At 40.6% G+C, this 14920-nt stretch overlaps 1 protein-coding gene across 1 annotated transcript in view; it reads right to left on the reverse strand.

Moving 5' to 3' along the window:
* The window catches only part of LOC128684885 (phospholipase ABHD3), a 67744-nt gene extending 53283 nt beyond the window's left edge, over positions 1–14461 (reverse strand). Inside the window, exon 1 of the mRNA XM_053771211.2 lies at positions 14245–14461. The gene's annotated coding sequence lies outside the window, so the exon portion shown is untranslated. The remainder of the gene's footprint in view (positions 1–14244) is intronic.
* Positions 14462–14920: the final 459 nt, after the last annotated feature.

The raw sequence follows: 14920 nt of genomic DNA on the forward strand, positions 1-14920 counted from the left end.
TTCCCAAGTGACGCTCTTCTCCACTCAGCCACAATATTGTAAAACTATCTTGATCTATATGGCGTTTTGAGAGGTTAGAGTAGGTACTAAATTTATTGTGCATAATTGCACAATATATTTATATTGTGTTAGCAAACTTTGGAAGAGTTGTGCTGACATTATTTTAAATGTTGTTATGACTACGATGTTCACTGTCACTCCTGCAACACTGTTCATACCTCGCGCACACGCACACAGTCACTCATGCATGCACGCACTCACCAACGCATCCACTCTTACACTTACCCACTTACGTACGCACTCACGCACGCACCCACTCATGCACGCACTCACTCATACACACACACACACGCAAAATACACACACACACGCGCGCGCGGGGCCAGGAGTTGTGACTCAACCCTCTACAACCACAAATAGGTGAGTACGCACATGACGGAAGGGATAGATTCAGAGGTGTCCCTGTTTGCAGACGACATAAAGTTAATGTGCAGAATTCAAACGGACGGGGATCATTTAGGACTACAAAGGGATCTGGACAGGCTGCAAACCTGGTCCGACAAATGGCTCCTGGAATCTAACCCCACCAAGTGCAAAGTCATGAAGACTCGAGAAGGTCAAAGAAGACTGTAGAGGGAGTGCATGCTACGGGTTAAAGGCTGCAAACCTCGCTCAAGAAAAAGGATCTTGGGGTGAGTATCATGCCGAACTTGTCTCCTGGGGCACACATCAACCAAATAACTGCTGCAGTTTATGGGCGCATGGAAGACCTAAGAACAGGGTTTCGACAGCTCAGTAATCAAGACACTATACACCGCGTAGGTCAGGGCCACACTGGAGTATGCAGCACCATTATGGAACCCACGCCTGGTCAAGCACGTAAAGAAATTAGAGAAAGTGCAAAGGTTTGCAGTAAGACTAGTCCCGGAACTAAGGGGTATGTCGTATGAGGAGAGATTAAGGGAACTCAACCTGACGACACTGGAGGACAGGAGGGATAGGATGGGGGAGGGGAATGATAACAACATAAAATACCGAGAGGAATTGACAAGGTGGATAGGGGCAGAATGTTTCAGCGATGAAACACAGCAACAAGGGGTCACAGTTGGAAGCTGAAAACTCTGATGAGTCACAGGGATATTAGTTAGGAAGTATTTCTTCAGTTATGGAGTTGTCAGGAAATGGAACAATCTGAAGAGTGATGTAGAGGCAGGATCCATATATAGCTTTAAGAAGAGGTACGATAAAGCAACCACAAATAGGTGAGTACACACACACACACACGCTCAGTGGTGGTTACTACAATAGTGTTAGTGTGATCACTGTTATGTTGGTGCGGCTCAAGGCAGCTCTGGAAGCGCTACTCTTGGCAACACACAAATTAATGCCTGGAAGACACACTGGGTCACGCACACTGTTGATCACGCACAGTCAGTCGAGAAATAGCTCATGAGCTGCCTTTACCAACATTATTAGACCTGAGTCTCCCAGGCTCTTAACGAAGGACAACTCCATAAGATAAGATTAACATCAAATTTGTTTGGATTTTTAACCTCGGTCTAGTCACCCAGGATAATAAGAGTCAGTGCGTCATCGAGGACTGTGACCCACACTAGTCGACCAACATCCAAGTACCTACTTACTGCTAGTCGAACAGGGACAGCAGGTGTATGGAAACATGCCCAACAGTTTCACCAATGCCGGGGATTGAACCACGGACACCTCGTTTAGCAACAATCTCTTTATTATATACAATGAGTGTTGGCTTTAATATCTATTAAGGTATTACAATTGTGGAAAATTACATTTATCTGAATGTATCATTATATACATAACAGTAAATGAACATAGATAATTATTATTTATCAGTTACACAAGTAGGAATTTGGGACACCTAGGTCGCAAAAAATGTCCCCCTTCGATACCTACCAATGTCATATCCACAAGTTGCTCTGGACCTATTAATTAAATGAATTATACATCTCCAGGAATACTGGTAAATATATAAATTTGTGGACTGTATATTAAAATTTAAAAAAGGATTATATATACACACATTTATATAACAGAAGGAAAATATCTTAATATCACTCACCAATTTGACTGGAGATTAATGTGTATCATACTCAGAAAACCTCACTGTCTCTCTATGAAAATAACACTGGCCAGGTTACTACATAAGACTTATCTGAGGTTCCTGGAGCTGTCTTGTCCAGTCGTCCGATATCTCAAGTTATGCAGGACTGCACATCCAACAATTTCGCCTCCTATTTGAGAAGTGTCAGCCCAATTTTAACCTCTAGAGCACGAAAAATTCTTCCCATTATACACAAGGTTTGCTACTCCCATTCAAACAAAATGGCGACTGTCCTCTTTTTAAAAATACACTTTTATTAAATACAATATAGGGCATCTATTTACCTATAAATTACCGTATTTCCGGAAAATATACAGTATTTTCCACAACAATATTTTTTATGTTAGTGCATACATGAAATATGACTAAAATGACCCTCGTGCAGTCGACAGGCCTTTAATTTAACTGGGTGTATGCCTGTGTCACTCCCTTACTATGAAACCTAAATACTGGCTTACCATAGGGTACAAGATAGAGGAGATTGCCTTAACATTTGATTTTTCCCCAAAGGCAACTCTCTTCACAGAGGTTATGTAAATTTTGAGTCTTCCAGCTTTAATTTTACACCAAAATCAACTTAGCAACCTAACCTAACCTAGGAACTTAACCTAACCTAACCTAGCAACCTAACCTAACCTAGCAACTTAACTTAACCTGGCAACCTAACCTAACCTAACCTTGCTAAAAATTTACATATATTATAACCTGACTGAATTCTTACCTGTATACTAGATATACCCTACGGGATTGTACCTGGATGTTTTACTAAATATATAACAAAAAATATGTTCCCTGGGAGGATCCTCAGGTGTTCTATTAACAGTCACTTTTTTTGTGGGACAAATGTTTTCGTACTTTGTTTAAGATTTTTTGTTTTGTAAGATGACTGCTGTCTGGAGGACACCTGATTTTATAAGAAGCTTGATTTTGTAACAGACTGATTTTTGTAAGACTGTAGAACACTATATATATACTGGTCTTTTTTTTTTTTTTTTTTTTTAATAAACGCAAGGTGCATCTGTAAGTACATCATGTCAAAAATTTCACGCGTGGCTTAAAAAAATGATGTTAGCATATACTCAGTCCAAATACAAGAAAAATTCTAATTCAAAATTCTTTCAAAAAATATAAAAAGTGCACACAAAAGCAATCTGAAGTATTTTTCGTATGTGTTTTTTAAATGATTTAAAATTTTCTTCACTTCAACTTTCCTCCATGTTGGCCCCGGAGTATACCTGGCTCAGTATACCCTGGAGTATACCTGGTTTTGTATACCCTGGAGTATACCTGGTTTTGTATACCCTGGAGTATACCTGCCCTGTTTACCCTGGAGTATACTCGGCACTGTATACCCTGGAGTATACCTGGCCCTGTATATCCAGGAGTATACCTGGCCCTGTATACCCTGGAGTATACCTGGCCCTGTGCACTTCTCTTATGTAAGCGTCTTTGGTGGATGTAATTTTATTGGTGTATCGATTTCTATAGCTTGATGGGTGTATGGAAAATTTTCTAGGGTGCTTACCTGTATGTACCTCAACATTATATACATACCAGTAATCTCATTGGGAGACAATCATATTGTTTACCGTAGTCACCCCGTGTAGACATGTGAGAAAACTTAACCACCCCTGGTCGCACCAAGTGGTCCCCTCGACCTCACAATCTTATCCATATCTATCCGAGACCAGTATGGATTGGGTAGCACCCACAAGTACGGTGCTACTAATTAATTGTGGACTGTATAGATTATATTAGTTTAACTGAATGAAGGGGGGGGGGGTAGGACACACATGGATACATCCGTCAAGGAAAACATTTGTACATAATCCCACTACTTACCAGATGTTCTCTGGTGGTCACTTGATGTAGCTGGATCACTCGTAACCTATCTAATTATAACATACCACTACTGGCCAGTCTAAGGTTGCTATAACTAGAAGGGTTACTTAACTGTGGGTGATTGATATTCCTCATTTCTTGATTCACCATCTCATTTTCGATGTCCTGCTACACCGACACGGTTCTCATTCCGGCAGGACGAGGTATCCGTCGGTTTGTCCCGGTTAGAAGTCGTGATTCTATAAATCTCCATTATCCCCGGTACGAGAGTCACACGTTCACTCGGAGCAAGGCGCTCTATTTCACATCCCGCATTCTCTTAACTCAATGTTATTATCACTGATTACATTACCATTCACAAGACGATTTAACGTCTCATAACTATTACACAAATTAGAGGTCACTCCATTGAGATCTGAGGCCGATGAGCGAGGATTAACACACGGGTATGTCCCCTGGACACTCACCCTGGCCGTGCACCTGCCACCCGCTCCTCCTCTTATCACCCATTTTACCACTCTACCACCGTGGTCCCGTAAATCACGTTCCCTCACTCTCCACCAGGAACAGTTACGACACTTCTTATTATGAAATGAGGCCTATATTAATCCTTAGGCCACCGTGAACGTCAATTTCGTGGTTCCATGTTTTCTCAGCTTCCTCACCACCATTCAAACAATACGCGCTCCTCCCTCCCGCACATCCGCGCATGCGCAAAGGGAACTCTTGGTTCTACTCTTATTTTCAAATACATTTTTGACCCATATAGACACATTAAACACCTATTAGGCACTATAGTTTCGGAAAATTAAAAAATTTTCCACACTGCGGCCGGGCGGAGGTCGTTGCTAGACGACTTACATAATGTGGAGTACAATTTTTTCCATCTTCACTGGCCACCCATATTTATTGAACTCTCAAAATGGACTAATTGGTGTTCCATTCTCTCAGGGGCATAAGCCTATGCTCCCTGGATTAAGTTATTGGGCATATTGGAATTTTGAGACTTTACCAATAACAAGTCTCTCAGTATCCCAAGTCATGGCCATCCATATTTATTGAACCCTCAAAATGGACTAATTAGTGTTCCATTCTCTCAGGGGCATAAGCCTATGCTCCCTGGATTAATTTATTGGGCATACTGGAATTTTGAGACTTTAACAATAACAAGTCTCTCAGTATCCCAAGTCAGCCCCAGCACATTACTGCATATAGGCACCAACTCCATGGCCATCTATATTTATTGATCCCTCAAAATGGACTAATTAGTGTTCCATTCTCTCAGGGGCATAAGCCTATGCTCCCTGGATTAATTTATTGGGCATACTGGAATTTTGAGACTTTAACAATAACAAGTCTCTCAGTATCCCAAGTCAGTCCCAGCACATTTCTTCATTATTTCATTAACCCCTTCACATATCCTCATTAGTTCCTCTTCAGTTGACGTCACACCCGGAAATTGTCCACATAAGATTATTTACCCAATTACTTCGCTCAGTGGACCGCCTGTGCATTTAAGGTGTGCATTTATCGTCGCCTGAAGTAAGAACAATTTATTATTTAACTGCTTATTAATTATATCATTATAAGCAGTCAACAATTTTGGTGTCTTGCTCAGTTCGCAGAGCTGGGCCCTTTAACTGTCCATACGCCATCCTATAATTAGTAGGTAATTCTGGACGGTCAAGCTTCCACGGAAGTCGCACCCAGTAATGTCCAGATTCACATTTAACATCCTTCAGGTATTGTTCCTGAGTAAAGGAATCATTTGGACTTTCCTCATTTACATTAATCCCTATGCTGTCCAGCTCCCACAAATTAGACTGGTTCAACATCATTCTCGATAGAAGAATACTTGTACTGGGTTGACCTTTCATGAGTAAGACACCGTGACCGTATTCACTACTTCCTCTAGTCATTATTACTAGGCGGTAGTCTGCCATATATTACATGGCCCGTACCAGTGTTGAGGAGAGTAACACCGTATGGTTTTGGGTTTATGCCCTTTATCCTGAATTTTTACATCCAACACCGGCAAGGCTACCTCAGCTAGGCCATCATTATTGCCATTAGCTGCAACCTTTACATCAGTCACTGTAGTGTCAGGGTTATTAACATTATCATTATTGTCACCATTATTATAAGAATCACATACAACCCTGCACATAACTGTATGGTGCTTTCCCTTGTTGCATTGATAGCAACTGTTCAATTTGGTATGACAATCCTTTACATTATGATTGTCTAGACATCTGATAAATCTGTCAAGTTCTTTCATTCTTTCCACTTTAATGTCCCATGAATTACAGGCATTACAATTTTTAGTGAAATGAGTACCCTGGCAGAAGAGGCAGTCTCTCTTTTCCTTGCCTGACCTCTTATTAACCGGATTACACTTACCGAGGTACTTATTCCTCTTACCTTGATGTGAGGAACCACTATTACTGATTCCTGACTTGATATGTGCCTATTTAACTCTTAACTATGATTATTACCACTGGGATTAATTTTCCCTTTTGAGACTTGACAGATACTTCAGCGTCATTATGTGTTATATCCTTAGAACTGTTTGGCTGGCTGGTCTGCAATTGAACAATTAATTCCTGCCGACCTAGTCTGATTTCCTCCAGACCGTACTATGGAGGTTTTGGCAAACCCACCCTTTGCATTAATAGGTTGATCAACTGCCTGGCTTACACCCTTTAATTTATTCAAAGCCTTACTTTTACAAGACAGTTTTTCTTCCAATTCGTAATGTTGATTAATTAAAACATTCATTTCCATTCTATCTGCACAATTCTCCAGCAGATCTCTTTCACAGTCTTTAAACCACAATTTGTACCAATCAAATCTACTCTCCAAAGCATCTAAATATAACTTTAATTCATTAGGGTTCACGGTTCTTTGATTCACTAAATCAAATGCCTTCGTCACATGGCTTTTAATAGCCTGTAATGATGCTTTCATTACTCTAAAATTCACGGACTTGTCAGCCACATTAACTCCATTAGATCCAGTCATGGTTAGAGAATTATTAATCACTGATTATACAACTTAAGTAGGCGCCTTATAAGAGTAATTCTTGCACTTTACTCTTGTATAAATCCTAGCCACACATGTGCTAGCAATTAATTGGGCTAATTGTCATCCATCACACGATCGATTAAACTTGTGCACCCTACACCCACTTCCTTCAATCAGTCACTTAATTATTAAGTAATTAATTCAATTAATTTTTTCACTGATTGCATCCGGTTCGAAGGACCAACGGGCAGATATGGAAAATTTTCTAGGGTGCTTACCTGTATGTACCTCAACATTATATACATACCAGTAATCTCATTGGGAGACAATCATATTGTTTACCGTAGTCACCCCGTGTAGACATGTGAGAAAACTTAACCACCCCTGGTCGCACCAAGTGGTCCCCTCGACCTCACAATCTTATCCATATCTATCCGAGACCAGTATGGATTGGGTAGCACCCACAAGTACGGTGCTACTAATTAATTGTGGACTGTATAGATTATATTAGTTTAACTGAATGAAGGGGGGGGGGGGGGGGTAGGACACACATGGATACATCCGTCAAGGAAAACATTTGTACATAATCCCACTACTTACCAGATGTTCTCTGGTGGTCACTTGATGTAGCTGGATCACTCGTAACCTATCTAATTATAACATACCACTACTGGCCAGTCTAAGGTTGCTATAACTAGAAGGGTTACTTAACTGTGGGTGATTGATATTCCTCATTTCTTGATTCACCATCTCATTTTCGATGTCCTGCTACACCGACACGGTTCTCATTCCGGCAGGACGAGGTATCCGTCGGTTTGTCCCGGTTAGAAGTCGTGATTCTATAAATCTCCATTATCCCCGGTACGAGAGTCACACGTTCACTCGGAGCAAGGCGCTCTATTTCACATCCCGCATTCTCTTAACTCAATGTTATTATCACTGATTACATTACCATTCACAAGACGATTTAACGTCTCATAACTATTACACAAATTAGAGGTCACTCCATTGAGATCTGAGGCCGATGAGCGAGGATTAACACACGGGTATGTCCCCTGGACACTCACCCTGGCCGTGCACCTGCCACCCGCTCCTCCTCTTATCACCCATTTTACCACTCTACCACCGTGGTCCCGTAAATCACGTTCCCTCACTCTCCACCAGGAACAGTTACGACACTTCTTATTATGAAATGAGGCCTATATTAATCCTTAGGCCACCGTGAACGTCAATTTCGTGGTTCCATGTTTTCTCAGCTTCCTCACCACCATTCAAACAATACGCGCTCCTCCCTCCCGCACATCCGCGCATGCGCAAAGGGAACTCTTGGTTCTACTCTTATTTTCAAATACATTTTTGACCCATATAGACACATTAAACACCTATTAGGCACTATAGTTTCGGAAAATTAAAAAATTTTCCACAGGGTGATCGAAATTATCTTTAATAATAATAATAATAATAATCATGAAAATAATAATAAATTTAATCATTTGTAATTTGTAATATAAAGAATTATTATTTGTCTTCCTGAAATGCCTAGGCTTGCTAGGCATGCTAGTGGCCTTCTTTGTAATTGTTGTTTTAGAATATGTATACCACTCATTGTAATCTTTACAGAGAAATAAACAATTCAGTTCAATAATAAAATAATAATAATAATTATTATTATTATTATTATGTTCTTAGGTGAATACAGTGCAGCCCTCACCAGTCTTCCAGTGTCAGTGGGATATATGAAAAAAAAAGCATGAGTCAGAACATGAGTCGAGAAAGAAACGAGAGAAGATGGATGAAATACTGAAGATCAAGGCATTTATTATGAAGGTCATGAACAAGGATGGGAAATGTGACGGTGGGAAAATAAATCCAATGGTCTTAACACCACTAATGATACAAGTGAATCAGAATAATAGCGAAGCTCGTGAAACTATTTATTTTGAAGCAGAATCTTCTTCTCAAATAGAAGGCTAATTAAGTGAAGAACAGGCCAATATCAGTCGGTGACTTTGTTAGTAGGCCTAAGGCTGCATGTGATCCTGCACTCGGAAGAGAAATCACCGCAGATTTAAGATGGTATTTTGCTGCCATTACTAATCCCAGATTATTGATGGTTCTAACTTTTCAATGTCTGGTAAAAAACAGAGGACGTGATTAATGGCTAGAGGAGAGGTTGTTGTAGTGTCGTCTAGAATGCCTACAGTTTTTGTTCTGAACTGTTTTGAAATATAAAATTCTTGAAATTAGTGTGAAATTAGCTGAATTACCTACTTTTGGCTATTAATAGGATTTTTAGTGTTGAAAATGGCAATTTCTTGCGATTAGTTATAGTAATAAAGACACTAGCGTAAAATCGAGATCTGGGTTTGTCTGAGTGTTGCCACAGGCCAACCTCGGTATCATGACAAGAAGGCCAAAAACCCAAACTTGGTTTGATAGAATGTAAGTTGTTATAAGTCATATCGATAGACTGACGACTGGTCCTCCCCACTGGGCAAGCTTCCGTCACCATCGCCCCAAGTCTCCGAAACAAACATAAAACATGAATGTAGCAGTTCTTAACACCAAAACAATAAGAGATTACCAGAAGTCTTAGGAAAAAAAAGCTATTTGCACAGCAGAAGTATACAACATACCTTGTAGCAACTGTAGTTGGATGCGATAGGCGGTCGAGGAGACCCGCCGAGACCAGTAAAAGTAACAACGCATAAGCAGTACAACGCAGCTTTCATTCTCACATTATGGACTGGGGAAGAGCACAAATGTTACACTATGAGTAGACGCAGAATTCTGGAAGCAGCAGTGACAAACCTCACCCATAATACCATTGAATAATACAGTGGAATGTACATGTTAGATGGACCTATTACCCACATTGTCTGAGACTCATATAATAAAAACAAACCTGTCGCCTTAACCCCACCACCTACCTTCACCTGTCCTAGATCTCGTATTTTCATGATCCCAAATGTCTTTTTTTGAACTTGACCTCAGGCTCGTTTACCCATTATGGTGGTGTATGTGCTTATTTCTGTATATTGACACGACCTATGACTGCTGCACCTCTCCTGCCATACGGTTTATAAGCTGCTTCTCCGCTGATATGCCGTATTCTATTCAAGATTGATGGACTGAACACATCGACTCAAGGTTGAGGGACTGATTACCTCATTCTCCTCCTGTTCTTCAAGTTTCTCCTACGTATGGACTGATGAAGCCACTGTGTGGCGAAACGTTTCCTCAATAAAGATACCCAAGAGTTGCACATGTGTCTAATTTATCAACATGTTGGTTCTCTGAACCATTCATCTACATATTGATAAAGTTCAGCCTGGGGTGAAACGTTGCATTAAAGAATTCTCTGCTAGTAGCTTTATTTTCATTTATCAACTTTTTCCAATTATCTACCAGCTCTCACGATTTTGTTAGCCAAGTGTTGTGGGTCGCACTCAAGAGAAGTTCAAGGTATGGGTGAGGGGATTCTGATCCAAAGAACTGGACATGACCTCTCCTTCCTGGAATCAAATCCGATTGCTTTCCGTTCCCCAAGGAGCTACATGACCCCTACAGGTTTAGTGCATAAGAAAACACTCGTCTTGTGTGTAATAACTTCAGTACCTGCTAGAAGTGTTCAAATGTTGGGTCTCTGTTTAATGATGTGAATTAACAAAATATCTATCGATTACGAATTCACAAACCGACAATAAGCCTCAATCCATCATTAAACTGTCTAACATTTTAAAGGTCTACATGCCGCGACCTCATGACTAAAGGTGTATGGAATTATTCTTGTTAACTATTTCACCCTGAAATGTGTTATTCATCAGTTAATGAACGACACTTACTGTCAGGCACACAACTTAAAGGGAACCAGAAGGCACAGATCACACAGACCTTGGGAAACAAACCAGGGTAATTACAATCCCTCCAGAGAAAGATTTTTTTAGTGCCAGGAAGAAAAAAGGTGGCAGGAAATGACAGAAATACACCACCACCTCGGATCACTACTGGAAAGGAGGCACAGTCAGTGGTCCCCACTCCAGATTATTATAATCAAGGGGAAGCGCTAAACCCGGAGGATTATACAGCGTCTGGGGGGAGGATGTGGAAGGCATTCAGGCTTAATTCGGGGAACTGGAGAACAGATCCAATTTCCTAAATCAAGAGCCCCTCACCAACATCAAGGAACCTTCCTTGAGGGGCCCCACTCCAGAACAACAGATATTAGTGCTAGCAAACAAAGCCCCTCCCTACATACCATCAATACCATCAAATCTTACCTTACTAATAGGTATCAGTATGTCACCATTAAAGACACAGCATCAACGACACGGCCACTTGATACTGGAGTTCCGCAGGGAAGTGTCCTTGGTCCCCTGCTCTTCCTCATATACATCAATGATCTTCCAAACGTATCCCAACACCTGAAACCCATTCTCTTTGCTGACGACACGACTTATGTCATCTCTCACCCTAATCTTGCCACCCTCAACACCATTGTTAACGAGGAGCTGATCAAAATATCGACTTGGATGACAGCCAATAAACTTACGCTTAACACTGACAAAACCTACTATATTATGTTTGGTAGCAGAGCAGGAGATGCACAAATTAACATTAAGATCGACAACACTCTAATTACCAGACATAATGAGGGCAAATTCCTAGGCCTATACCTTGACAACAACCTGAATTTCAGTACCCATATCCAACACATAACCAAAAAAGTATCCAAAACGGTTGGGATCCTCTACAAGATACGATACTACGTGCCGCAAAATGCCCTTCTCACACTATACCACTCACTTATTTATCCATACCTCACCTATGCTATTTGTGCTTGGGGATCAACTGCAGCAACACACCTAAAGCCAATAATAACCCAACAAAAAGCTGCAGTAAGAATAATCACTAAATCCCATCCCTGGCAACACACCCCCCCACTCTTCATAGATCTAAACTTACTCCCTGTTCAGTACATCCACATTTACTACTGTGCAATCTACATCTACAGGACCTTAAACTCCAATATCAACCTTGACCTAAAACGCTTTCTTGATAGTTGTGACAGAACCCACAGGCATAACACCAGACACAAACATCTCTACGACATTCCCCGTGTCCGACTAAACCTTTACAAAAATTCAATGTATGTCAAAGGCCCTAAAATCTGGAACACCCTACCTGAGAACTCTAGAACTGCAGACACATTCATCACCTTCAAAACTACCATTAGAAAACATCTTATCTCCCTGATACACCCCATCAACTAACTACACGAATACCACCTGGTGGTTCACACTTACACTCACTCACCCATTTGACCATAAACAGAAATATTCTCAATCTTAAAATAATGAATCCTATGATACTCCAATACTGAAACTATGTACTGTGCCAAAACAAAAGCATTCACATTGCTAAACTCACAAACTAGTATTTAGTCACTTAGCCATAATACCAACTTACCTCATAATTTGAATATTTTAAAATAAAGAATTAAACTAAGTCTGCCCGAAATGCCTAGCCATGCTAGGCGTTCTAGTGGTACACTCTGTAATCATTATTTAACTAAATGTAAACCACACAACAACCAAATTCTGTAAATTCAACATTGTAATCTTTATAGAGAATAAACTTTGAATTTGAATTTGAATACGACAACATATGTATTTGCAAATAAACAAGGTCTAAAGTCATCAACAAACAACAAAATACTTTTCATCAGTAGACTGCTCAGAATCATAGAATTGTTCAAAGGGGTCAGTCTGAAATACGGAAGGAGGAACTGGCCAGAAACAGAAAATATCTAACTTAAGTTTAAGGAATCATGCAGGAGCCATGAAACACGGGAAGAACTTAAAGCCATAAGAACTGGAAAACCCCTTAAATATTTCTTTTCTTACTCCAAATCTAGGGTAAAAACCACATCCAGTACTGGGCCAACAATCTAGGTGATTTTTTTTTATGACCGAGACACAAAATTTAGTTAAATTAAGAATTTCTGATACAATCCTAACACCACAGGGCTTTAAAAAAAAACAATAAATGACATGCCCATGCACTCTGCCCAGGTCCAGACTCATGAACTCAGTGTTCATCAAGAACTGACAGAAACCCATTTCACGTGCCTTAAATATATATCCTATGGAGAGGGTGCATAGACACAGGGGTCATCCCAAAGTCATTAAAAACAACAGATACAGCCCCACTCCACATTATTATTATTATTATAATCAAGGGGAAGCGCTAAACCCGGAGGATTATACAGCGCCTGGGGGGGGGGGGGATGTGGAAGGCATTCAGGCTTAATTCGGGGAACTGGAGCACAGATCCAATTTCCTAAATCAAGAGCCACTCACCAACATCAAGGAACCTTCCTTGAGGGGCCCCACTCCACAAAGGTGTTAGTAAAGCAATTGCAAAGAATTAACATCCCACATCATAAAAATCTTTGAAAGGGTTCTAAGAAACAAGATCGCCAGCCACTTAGATACTCAACAATTTCACAACCCAGGGCAGCATGGATTTAGAGCAATCTCTTCTGCCTCTCACAGCTACTGGACCACTATGACAAGGTCTTGGATGCACTGGGGGACAAACAAAATGTAGGTGTCGTATACACAGACTTTGCGAAAGCCTTCGACAAGTGCGATCATGGTGTAATAACACACAAAATGCATGATTAATGAATAACAGGAAAAGTGGATAGATAGATCTATAACTTCCTAACAAATATAAAACAAAAAGTAATAGTAGACAGTAAAGTCAGAGGGGTCTACAGTGACAAGCTCTGTCCCGCGAAGTACAGTGCTCACTCCCATCCTTTTCCTCATCCTCATACCTGACATAGACAGAGATGTAAGCCACAGCACCGTGTCCTCCGTTGCTGATGTTACCAGATTTGCATGAGTGTCATCCATTAAGGACACTGCAAATCTCCAAGACATTAACCAAGTCTTTAAATGTGTGTCAGAAAACAATAATAAGTTCAGTGAAGACAAATTTCAACTATTCTGCTATGGAAAACTCGAGGAAATAAGAAAGGGGCGGAGTATAAAACAAATTCTGATCAAACAGCCTACCGTTAGAGAGTATTGTAGGGGCGCCATGAGTACGCTAAGAGGCAACACAAATTATGTCAAGGTTAAGAATTGTTCAATTGCCTCCCAGCATACATAAGGAATACCAATAGACCCCTGTCTTCAAGAGGGAGCTGGACAGGCACCCAAAGTCAATACCTGACCAGCCGGGCTGTGGTTCGTATGTCGGTTTATGTGCACTTAGTAGCAACAGCCTGGTTCATCAGGCTCTGATTCAGCGAGAGGCCTCGTGATGGACCAGGTCGCGGGGGCGTTGACCCTCCAGGAGGCATCGGGAGAGCCAGAAGCCTCTCACACTCTTGGTAAATCCTTGGAGAAAGCTAAGGGTGACTTCTTAACACTGACTTAATGGCTTCACTCCCTCACCCACCTCCTCCTCCTCCTCTCACCCCCAGATATATACTGTAAACGTTTGCATTTGAAAATTGTTTTTTCTTCACCACTTCAATGCCAAACACACTGAGGTCTTTTTTTATTTTGTTTTTTTGTTAATTTGCTTAATTATCAATATGCATTTTAATAGATTATGTAGCTTGAACTTGAACAGCCTAAAATAACTTAAAATAAATAAAAGGATTTAAAAAGAAACGGAAGCCTTAAGACATATTATTATTATAATCAAAAAGAAGCGCTAAGCCACAAGGACTATACAGCACCTTAAGACATAAAATCAAAAATATATTGGTCTCAGTCTTCATTTTAGTTACCTGTAGTTGCTTTCTGAGGTTGCTGGCCTGATCGATCAGGTTGTTGGTACATGATGCCCGCAGTCTAACATGTATACCACATTATCATCACATTAAGCACTATTATT

The sequence above is a fragment of the Cherax quadricarinatus genome, chromosome 5 (assembly GCF_038502225.1).
Source record: "Cherax quadricarinatus isolate ZL_2023a chromosome 5, ASM3850222v1, whole genome shotgun sequence".
Lineage (NCBI taxonomy): Eukaryota > Metazoa > Arthropoda > Malacostraca > Decapoda > Parastacidae > Cherax > Cherax quadricarinatus.